Source organism: Gymnogyps californianus, chromosome 7 (genome assembly GCF_018139145.2).
Source record: "Gymnogyps californianus isolate 813 chromosome 7, ASM1813914v2, whole genome shotgun sequence".
Lineage (NCBI taxonomy): Eukaryota > Metazoa > Chordata > Aves > Accipitriformes > Cathartidae > Gymnogyps > Gymnogyps californianus.
Genome location: NC_059477.1, coordinates 7,003,522 through 7,015,439, shown reverse-complemented (window position 1 = coordinate 7,015,439; position 11,918 = coordinate 7,003,522). Strand labels below are relative to the sequence as shown.

General features: G+C 37.1%; 1 long non-coding RNA gene across 2 annotated transcripts in view; it reads right to left on the bottom strand.

The window, feature by feature from the left end:
* Positions 1-3,891: 3,891 nt before the first annotated feature.
* The window catches only part of LOC127018576 (uncharacterized), a 219,210-nt gene continuing 211,183 nt past the window's right edge, over positions 3,892-11,918 (bottom strand). For both annotated transcript variants that reach the window (XR_007766771.1, XR_007766770.1), the window contains exon 7: positions 3,892-4,725. This is a non-coding gene — a long non-coding RNA (uncharacterized LOC127018576). The remainder of the gene's footprint in view (positions 4,726-11,918) is intronic.

Sequence of the window (11,918 nt, the reverse complement as noted above, 5' to 3'; positions counted from 1 at the left end):
GGGAGGCAAAAATATTACAGAGGAGGACAGGTTGAGGTATTTATGGCACAACCTGAAGCAGCAGATACTGAGAGGCTCATTGGAAGTCCCATCCTTATAAGATTTTGGTCTTAAGACTGTCAAGTACTTCAAAAGTTTTGCCACTGTCTTGGCTTCTTCCAAAACTGGTGACACATCTACATATTCTAAGGGTGTTTTGGTACTTTGTCAGGGGTGTCTTAATGACGCTTGATAGCAAAAGCTGCAAAGGATCCAAGTGTTTTTGCCAGCTCTAAACCACATCTGATTGCTCACCACAAATTTTGTTACTGGTGCAACACCGTACTGGATCAAATCTCTCAGAGAAGTTCATACATTCATTGCAAGGAAATAAACAAAACAAAACCACACACCAACAAAACCTACCCTGTTTTCTGTGACGTTCCTGCTCTACCAGCTGTCCTGCTTCTCCCAAAGTTCAGCCCTTCACAACGCACAGGAGTGATTGCACCACCTCTTATTCTCATCATTTGCTATGCCCCTGAATTTGCTCCTCTGTGATCTGTGATCAGTGTCACTGGGCTATCCCTTGCTACCTGCACAGCTTTCCAAACAGAAGGAATGCATCACTCAGACACAACATCCCTTCTTCTATCTTATTGCCAAATTATTCCATCTTTACCCTGAAAACAGGTCAACCATCCCTTATGTGACTACATTGCATTTTCCTGTCCCCTGTGCTTTTTCCACCCAATTGCCCCCAGTAGCTTCGGCTTTGCTGTTCTCTTTGCAAACAAGGACACAAGTGTGTCCTCTACTTAAATCACTGCTTCCCGGTTCCACTGAACTCATTAGATCCAGGTTTCAGAGTTATATTTCTGTTCAGACCACACAGGTCCTCCAAAACCGGCATTCAGCTGACAGCACTACTGCACTGCCTTGTCTCAAGACAAATCTACTAAGCCACCTCATCTGAAAATTTACTGCTGCGATAGCTGGTTGTTCCTTACTTATTCTTTTCAACTACTCTCTTGCCAAAAGACTTAAACTAGCTGTAAAACCTGCCTGCAGAGAATATGCCCTGGGCACTGGCTCACTTCCCCAGTGCTCCCTTGTCCCAGGGGTCTAACTGCAAATATAAGGACAGCAGCCTGCAAGCACCAAGGCTCAGCCCAGCACTATTAACATGTACTTCCCGAGTGTCTCTGCGGGGGGGGAGGGAAAGATGGAATAAAACCGAAATCTATATGCTGCTACCATATGGCCAGAAAGCTAATGAGCATCACTACAAGCAAAAGCAAGGGGGGTGAGCCAAGCAGCCAAAACAGGGAAAATATTCATTAACCATCTTTTCTCTATGACAAGAAATACTTTATTATTGAAATATTTATACTCAAACAGAGGCTTTTAGAAAATCAGCGTCTTTTAGCAAAGACTTGCCCTGTCCTCTCAGGTATAACTCAACACCAATTATCAAAACTTTAAAGCAATTTGTAGTGAGGCAAGACTCTACAAGTAAGAGAAGACTGAGGATGCTAACACATCTAGCTCACAATTCCCATGCTTTATGGGAATTTATTCTGATTCACTACAGGCTTAGACACAATTTTACCTTGCAGATTACATCTCGGTCGTATTTGGAATAAGGTGTAATCAGCAGTAGGAGTATTTAGAAGCAGATGCTTCATTTAAACGCTGTTCTAAATTTCAGCACAACATGACCATTGAAACGAAGAGCAGTACCACAGTGTATGTGGCTCTAGTTACTTAATGTGCGCAAGCAACGACTGCAACAGGCTGGTTCATTCCTACCAGGTAATAAAAAGAAGCTGCCATTCTACACAATCATTAAAGTAGTAGCCAAACATCTTGTTGTCAACATGATGAAGAGATACTTTGGATGAGTTATTTCTCAAGGCCATTGAACCTGAAATGATCCAGTATTCTTAAAAGTAGCCCCAAACCTACCTTATCCTCTTCATTATTCTTGTGACAAGTCAGGACAATATTTCCAATGCTCAGATATCATCCTAGGAGCCCCTGTTAGCATAACGAGTCTGCAAGGCACAGGGCAGTGTTATGCTGAACAGTCACAGCCCCTTTAGGTAAGTGGTGCAGAGCTTTACTGAGAGAGAGGAGGAAAGCCCAGCCTACCATCGCAGCCTCTGACAGAGCCTCTCTCTCCTAGAAGACATCCAGTCACAGGATGGCATGATTAGGTGTCAAACAGAGGACTTAGAAATTGCTCTTTTGCCTCTAGTTCTAGCCAGCAAGTAAAAGAAGATGGAGGATGCCGGTGGCTCAAACTATGCTGTTTTCTTTTCCTTCGTTAAGCTATCAAATGCCAATTGTAATCTATCAGCTAGTGTTATTTTAGGATAATCTTTCTCTGACATTTTCAGTGAGAGATACGACTTTATTTGCAGTTATTGCAGATTGTTATGATTGTAAAATATCATTTTAGGTTAATCTTTCCTTTGACACATTTATAAAAAGGTAGGATACTTATATTCCCTCTTTCCTCTCAATGCCACTCTCAAAGAAGAATCAAGAAAGGTAAAGGCATGAACTGCAAGTACAATTATAGTTTCCTTCATTTAAAATAATAAAAAGTAAGGAAATTCAGAATTTCCAAGTCCTTTTAAATGCACTCCTATTTCTGCATTGAGACAGAACCGCTTGTTAGGGCCATCAACACATGCCATCTATAGGTACAATCTGAAAGTCCCATACTTTTATTTCATAAAATTTTAAACATCAAATGATACACTGCAGCAAAAATGCTTTTACAGATGGTTTCCTGAATATAAAAGCAATTTGTGGATAATATTAATTGCATTACCTGATTCCATAACAGAGAACTTGATCTCGCTACTTTAAATACCTATGCACAACTGCATGGAAGAATTAAAGACACCCCGGGAGTTTAATGTTGGCACCTCTAGCCTTTTTGGAGGTTCTGCTACAGCTATGACTTTATTCATTATTTCCTAATTTTTTTTGAAGTAGTGATGTTGACATTTGTATATTAAAACACTTAAATATTAAAACTCACTTTCCATACATAATTAGAGAAGGTAGACATATACAAACTAAAGTTATTGAGAATTAAAAATATGCCAACCTCAGAAACGTCTGTCCCGTTCACTGAATGAAACCTCTCTGGGATGAGGTAGAAATAGATAGACTTAGGGTACAGAGTTGAAATCACAAGAATAATATTAAATACTTAGATCTGAAAAGACAACGGTCTTTTTCAAAGTATTTTCTGGAATGTAAATGTATATTTTCTCTGCTTTCTTTTTCTAAAAATATTTCCCATTATTCTTACAATAAGAGAATAATGACAGTGAGAATAATATTCTCAGAGGGAGAATAATGTTTCAGTTTCTAAGTTGTTTGAAGCTATGCATTAATAAAAATAGATTTTTTTCAAAGTGCTTTAATATCAAACATATCAAGATAATGAAGGAATTAAGAAATTCTGTCTCTTTCTCTCACTCTGTCCTAATTTAACCACAGAAATTAAGCATTTCATTTATCCCCAGAAAACTACTAAGAGGTATTAAAAGCTGCTGTTACTATTTTACTGTTGGTACACTGAAACAGAAGAGGTTAAAGCTTACACCACATTGCCCGAGATGCATTCATTTAGGAAGTATTTACAGCCATATCCAACAGAGATATTCACATTATCACAGGTATCTCATCTGAAAAGCACCTAGTACTTAAACCCATGCTCTAGTAGTGGCTACAGTGTTGAGTATGGCATTTGCCCAAATAAATCCAAGACTACCATTGGAATTCACACCTTGAACAATATTTTAGGAGACAAGGCTGAAGATCAACAATGATTCACAAGTTCGATATTTCCATTTTATTTGAGAATAAAAAAATCTCAATAAGCCTAAAAGATGTGTAACCTGATGTCCTCAAAACCTTTCCACCCAGTGGAATAAAACCGTATTAACAAGAGAAATACCCCAAAACTTCTACCTTTTTTTGAGGAGTATTTTTTCAGTTAAGCCACAAAACAGATACTTTCTTGCTTGTTTGCCCTTTAGCCTCACAGATCTTGCATTCCTGAGAGTACACACATTCAACAAGAAGGATAGAGGACATTTCCATTGAATGCTGCTCTACAGTCTGCAGGCCAAAGAAACATCACCAGAAGGAACAGCTGTAGAGTCAGACACACCCAGGCTACCAAGAAACCAGTATCCAAGTTAAACCGTGTTTTGCACAATTACCCTCAGGCCAAGGTACAAAAGGTAGCTGTTAACCTCCATTACTAGGCAGAGAGATTCTGAATGCTGAGTGAATGCAGATTTTATTCACATATTTTTATTAGCTTTTCAATCAGCAGACGAGAACGTTGTTTATGTCAGTGATACTACACCGAATTCAGGTTTGCATTCTGAGACAAGTGGTTCAAGCTAGTTATAGCTCTGCTTTCAGGGGGGAAAGAGTTAGAGTGAAACCATCCTTACCTTGCATCTGCTCTGTGAACCAACCGACTCACCCCAAGTTAGAGTCACAGTCAACACGTAAATCAAGGAGTCTGGACTTTGCAAGAACAGACATGACTGACCTGCTCTGAATCATTCAAGTGAGCATTGCACCTTCCAGATAGCTCCGGTAGTAGATAAGATTGGCACTGGCAGCAAGTAACAGGTACAGTTCCCCATGTCTTATGCGAAAGGTAACGCAAGAAGTCCACAGCCCTGGCACCAAACAATCCTGTCCCTGCAAAAAGAAGGTGGTTGTTTTGTTTTTCTTCCCTTTAACTAGTTAAAAAAAATATATATCAACAATTTACTTCCAGTTAATGAACCAGCTCCGTGCATACTTACAGCAGCTCTCTAGCAAATACCACCAATACAACAGCAGCCAGTGTAACCACATCACAAATACAAGTTGAAGATGATGACTAAGATCCAAAGCAGCAGCTAAGAAATATTAATTCCCAAGCAGCACCAAAATACTACTTTTGTACTCACTCAATCACAGAGCAGTCTGTGCTGTTGCCAGGGTAAATGAGAACTGTTGCAAGGCGGTTCCAATCTACATCAGATGCCAGTGACCTCCAGAAGTTGGTGTAATCATTGAAGAAAGGTGGGTAAGAGGGTGTGAGCAGCCACACAAAGCTTGTTTTAGGAGCTTCTCATCACATTAAGATTAAGACTTTAAAGCATGTCTGCTTGGCCATCTCACTAGCTTTTTGATAGCTTTACGATAAGATCACATAGAAGCTATTTGCAATTATGAGATTAATTGGGGAATTTTAAAGCTATTATTAGGATTGAGATATTTTGTACAGTGTCATGTGTTGTTTAGGATACTATTTAAGAATTTTCTCTATGCTGCATAAATTCAGGTATACCTGCATAATATTCACAGTAAGAATTTTAACTCTAAAAAAGACAGGATTTTCATCCTGGTGAGCAATACACAAATCTCCTGTATTTTAGGAGGGACAGCTAATTCCATGCCATTTTAGCACTGCCGTTTGCTTTAGGGCGGATGACAGACTGAATGGCCATTTTCAGTGAAACTACAGCCAAAGGCATGGTAACATAGCATACCAAAGCTGCCCTCTGAAAACATTACGCAATCCCTATTCTTATTCTTTCTTTATTTTACAGATCAGCTTGTGTGGAGATACTCAAGTAATACTGTAAAATTCAGGGAGGGGATTTTTTAAAACGTTTTTCTTCACAGGATTTCTGTCTCTCTAAGATAGAGAGCTTTCCTATGTTGTTACCCAATAATGCAAACAGTCAAATCCGGTTGTCGTCTTCTGGGGAAAAGAAGGTGAATACATTTTTTGGGCAACTACAGGGACCACTCCAACAGCTTCAGAAAAGCTAAAATTCCTTCATAGCATGCAATTTCTACTCTAGAAGATAAGATTAAGGAGCATTTAGCACCGGGCATTTAAATCTTGCTTTGGGAAAGTGATACTGGAAAAAATTAACAAATCGCAACTTACTGATATTTTGATTCTACTTAACTGTAAACCTTTTCCTTAAAAACAAACAAAAAACCCCAAAACCCTACATTTTGACACAAAATTAAAAAGAACTTATCCATGGTGAAACTGTGGTTTACCTTTTTATTGGTATTTACACAGCCTCAAGATTTATAATGCCACTTTCTTCAGTAGGCAGGTTCTGCTCACCTATGCCAGGTAAATCAGACACTCAGCCCAACTGGAGAGCGTGCTGAGTGAGGACAGCAGGATATTCATCTTGTCATCTACAACAGTGTCGATTATATTTTTTTATTTATTTATTAAGTCCCCAGACATGTCACTATAAGTATATCTAACTAGTTACTTGGGTTTCTTGACCAAAGTTTTTGAAAAGCTTTCTCCTCTCCACAGAAAATTCTGGTATGCCTCCTCCCCTTGGCCCCAAACTGAAACATTTCAGCATGGGAATACTGTCATGTGTCTAATGGGAGCTGTAAGTTCCAGCTTGCTTGAAAAATAAATCCTAAAATTTCAGCACACTGAAATTAAACCATCACTACTGAAACACCATCAAGAACAGTAAAAAATTAAACTAGATTCTTCTGAAAATTGTCAAGACCAGGATGGAAGTACACACAGAGTGAAATTCTGCTTTCACTAAGCTCAGTGATGAACCCGGCATTGTCTTTTCCTACAGTGTATAGAAGACTTGCACATTTCATGCAATTCCATAAAAACATTAAGAACTGTAGTATTTGTGTTGATAAAAACACAGGCAATAAAGTAATAGAAAATCAATATTATATTTCTGCAAGAATGGTCAGAGTAATCCAAATTCAAATTTCTTCAGGAGTTAAAATATATATTTGATCTGACTAAAAGCTCAAAGTTTACATTCAGATAAGTAAGTTTGATGGTTTTAGGTTTTTTTACTAGCATGTGTGTGAAAAAGATCTTTTTTTAAATGTTTTTTCTATGTTTTTAGTTTTGAGGATATAGGCACAAACATACAGATGTCATTTATAAAACAAAGGTGACATTTAATTTTACACAAGACATTAAAATTACGTCTTATTGGAAGTATCATAGTAGTTTATCTAAAGTAGAGTTTATTATATTATGTGAGCATGCTTAGGATAGAAAATTTGCCTGAGGAAGACACACAAGTGGAATTTCTGGGTTGGATGGAAATGGGCACCAGTGCTGGAACAAATCCTGATCCCTTCAGATTTATACCTCTCTTTCAGTATCAAATTAGTATAGATAAGCATCCACACTTCTGAAGCAGTAGCATTTTTGCAACTGCTTTACTATCAGAGAACTTCTTCATAACTTTTTCTCTATTAAATATAGTAAATCAGAAATATATTTCTTGCCAGCAGTTCTCCAGTTCTGAAGGTAAAAAGCAAAGGCTGCGTACAACATGGTCAGTATTTAAAAAGCTATTAAGATCCTATCTACTAACTTTATGAGAATGCAGTGTTGATATAAGGGCTTCATTTTTCACAGACTTCCCCCTGGCCCTCTTCCCTGGGACAAGAGATATCATCAAGACGAGGTGCCAGGGAACAATTTCATGACTTCAAGTAAGAAGATCTAAAGATAAACATCCAAAGATGTGGACACTTCCTAAAATATTGTAGCGATTTCAGAAAACAGACAGGAGAATAGGAAAGCAAAAGAAGTAAATAAGGAGGTGGGGGGGACGGGGCAGGAACAGAACATGGCAAGATGCTGAAAAACAACAAGAGGCTGCAACCGATGCAAATTCCACTTGCTGTAACTTTGCAGCATGGTACAGTTTACTTTTCATCCTCTGAAAGACCCGAGTTAAACCCCAGTGAAGAGAGGTCAATCTGGATCTGAACTTCTACGGCATATAATCATACAAGAGCTTATACTATTGGGAAGCTGCTTATCATAACAACTGTGAGCACCAGGATACACAAAATAGTTAGGTGTATACTTCCCATTAAACGCTATTAAATTTTAAAGAGACCACCATTAGCACAGGAAATCTTTGAGCCATGACTTGCTGTAGGCCAGAGTATAGCGGTACCTCTGACAGAATAGCACTGCTTGTCTCAAGCTTATCTCTTTCCTCTAGCATCCATCGAGCACTGGAGAGTGCTAGAAACAGGGTATTGAGCTAAATGGATCTTTGGTCTGACATGGTACAACTTGTCTCGCGTTCCTAGTACATACGTAGTAAATGCCACAAAGAAAAAGAGCACACGAGAAAGTCAGAAGAACAGAATAACGTTTCTTATAACATTCAAAAAACCCTATTTCCCGTTTTTTAGATATTTTCTTACTGTGCAATTTAGGGAATCTACAGTATCAACCTTTAGTATAAAGACTGAAAATCTCCTCCTGAAGCAATATAACAGCATACAACTTCGAAAGTCTGAAGATTTTACTAAGGTTTTGCTAAGTATAGAGATATGAGCTCATAGCCAGCAAGCAAAGTATGCTTAGCCTTCTGTACAGCATCTGGAGAGATGAGGCCTTGGACACCTATTTCACTCTAAAGTTTATCAGTTCTTTCTCTTTACTATTAGAAACGTGCATTTCAGAGCATGGGCAAGGTATTCCATCTCTCTGATGAAGATGGTATTTCATGCCTAAAAGAAACACCACAATTATTAAACGTAGGTAAGGCCAATAGTGATGAGCACTGTGCAGGGAAGCACAACACAGAGTAGATAAGCATCAAAATAAGATATTTTATTCTCTAGCCATGATAGAGTTTGAGTTCTAACATGAGGTAGACCTCTGAGACTTCTTGTATTTCATTCTTTTTTTCCTAAATAATTATCTTCTGACCAAAATTTATTTTTCTTTTATTCCCCCCTTTACTTATACATATATGCTCCCCCGATGGGAAAGCATTATTGAGCTGTGAATCAGCTGCAGCCAGTGGAAGTAGTGAACTAAATAAACAGGAAAAATATGAACCCTGATGTAGTAACATTCTAAATTTCAGGGTGTCTTCATGACCAGCACAATCCAATGAAAATATAAAACAAGTAAGTAAAAAACATCTGCTTTAAAGAACTTTAACTCATCTGTGACTGCAAGTTTTCTTTAAAAAGAAATTGAAATCATATTTATTACTATAAATGTGAGAGACAATCGAGTAGGTAGAAGTATTCTACAGAAATTTGTTTTCTTAAACGCAGGGAACTGGAGAAGTAACAGCAATCTGCACTGCACAGTTGCAACCACTGACTTGCTGGGAAGAACTGTGAGAATGAATCCTTTAAACGAGATAGTGATGTTGCTTTGCTCCAGCCAGTCATTGAAGCAGACATATTCCTATTCTTCAGACACTTGCACAATCTCACTGAATGCTTATTATGCAAGCTTAATGTTAGGACGTGCATATTCATCTTTCATCTATGTTATTATCTGGGTTTTATCATACCAGAGGTAGTTTTAAGCTCCTTGTGCTAGAGTTGGACCACATCAGAAAGACGTTTAACTATTTTTACTTTTACTGTCAACATTTAACTGTTGCTATGACTATTAAGGTTCTAATGAGTAAAATAACAATAAGCTTTAGCCGTCAGGTACCAGCCACTAGAATCTCAAGTACCAGAATCCACTCAGAGAGGCATTTCTATTTTTCAGCATCCTTGCTCTGATCTTCAGTTATGAAGTAATCTAATATTCACTAGAAACCGGTATTTTCTATTATTGTACTAGCAGGTATTGTACTCCAGGTGAAGGGATTGCATTTCACTCTAAAACCCCTTGACCTTTATTAGTGCTTCAGGGACCTTGAAAGCCAGACGGGATAACAAAAAAGTCAATAAAATAGACTAGTACATATTTTTCTAGCTTTCTGAAGCAACAGGGGAAATAATAACCATCAGGTTTAAAGATTAATTTGGAATGAAATGCTTACAGGCAAATAGATATGATAATTGCATTAAATCATAGACTGCTCGTTTTTACAAGGGACATGGAATCTTAAATCAATTTCTAGATCATATTTTATTTTAATTAATCTATTTGAAAAGGAGTTTGCAAATAACTAAGGCAGTAATTAGATATTGCAATTTAATCAGTATTTCATTTTGATGTTAAAAAAAGTAGATGAAGGCTTAAAATAAGATTTTTAGACATTCATAGACCAATAAAATATCCATATGTATTATGATTGTGAAGATTTTCATACCTACATAAGCAAAGGAACTACCTGCTGTATTTTGTTGTACTAAGTTTAGGGATCTTCATATAGTTTATATGTCATGTAGATTTACCAATGAAATAAGTTTTATATCTACAGATAGCATTGTGCACCTGGAATGACTGACTAAAACCCTGTATGATTAAAGTAGTATCTCTGCTGGCATTTTACTTCAGATCCCATTCTGATATCCCTTTTCTACGTATACAGCACTTTACTTGGCATGTAATTAACCCAGTGGCGTTAAAATGACCAATTTTTGCCCTGGATTTGAATGAATATTAAGACAGATCTGGAAATTATAACAACAAATTAAAAGTCTTGCTCAACTTGAGGAGGAGAGAGAGAAAGAGGACAATTTCCAGGACTAGTAACAAATCTCTCCAAACCCAAAAGCTAAAACACTTCCACTAGCGTATTCCACACATATATATATGAGAATCGATAACCCATTTTGAACTGCTGGCAGGATCAAGAGACATATTTTTATCAAACTTATGCTTTCTACCTAGGAAATTTAAATTTTTTATTAGGTAATTCTGTAAACATCATACATGCCATTTCAAATACCCACTTTTCAGGGAAACTCAAACACAACTTACATAATTTTTTAAGAAGAGTAATTATATCTAGTTGGTGCTAATTTCTTGTACCAGTGTTTCCAGGACCACAACAACCCTACTGCTTGGAAAAAATTCCCATCCTATTAGTTCAGCGGATCACCTGCCCTAAGCCCATGCAACACAAGACTTTCCGGGGCTTATCTAAAGACAATACAGAAAGTTCCTGTAGCTACAACCCAAACCACTTTTTTTTTTTTTGCCCCTAAACCCTATTTCCAAGTAGGATTACAAATTGTTTTACAGGAATCTTTTTATATCACCACAGTCTGTCTAATGCTAACAACCCATTAAAGATTCCCTGCATTAAAAGCCATAACCTTCTAAGAGCTCTTGACTGTACTTGAGTAACAAAGATTTTGGAACAAGCAGCATTTTTTCCTTGACTGACTTGGGGAAGTCAAAACCCACTCTGCTATCATTTTTTAAAGCCATGTCAATAAAGAGAAAGATGTTTGCTAAAGTTAGATTCATTTAAAACCCTACGTTAAAACAGGAATTTTTAAAGACTTTTTCAAGCTTATCTAATGCATCTTTTTTTATACTAAGCTAGCCAAGTTCTTAATACTCAGAAATATACATTAACTCATAGCTTTATTTAATATCCCTATCCATATTAATCTAATGCTCCATGCTTCTACTTGGCTGAAACAGCTTTTCTAGAATTGTTACAAACTGTTTTAATATGCGCTCGATATCTCAGTTTTAGATATTTCTGTTAAGAACTGCAAGGAACAGTTCACAGGGTAGTGCACAGAAGTCCAAGTTTTAATTTGGCATTTTAATGAGCATCTTTAAAGTTCTTTGGACTTCTAAAAGGACAGGTATGGCCTTTTGAGACTATTTAGGTCTCCAACTATAGCTTTTCTTTAACAAGTACAAAGATGCATTATCTGGGGTGGTATTAGAATGGAAAAATTGTGTGCAAAGTTCCTAATTTGTACTAAATTCACAATTTAATCTGCATTTTTATTTTGGTTCAGGCTAGGAGGAATTGCATGTAAAAAAAGAATGTTGAAAGAATAGCAAAAAAGGTCTTTGATTTTTATGTGTATTGGGGGAACAACAACACCCAATTTAAAAAATACATAGATATGTATATATATAAACATGGTAAAAGATGTTCTTACTTGCAAAAGTACTGATTTAT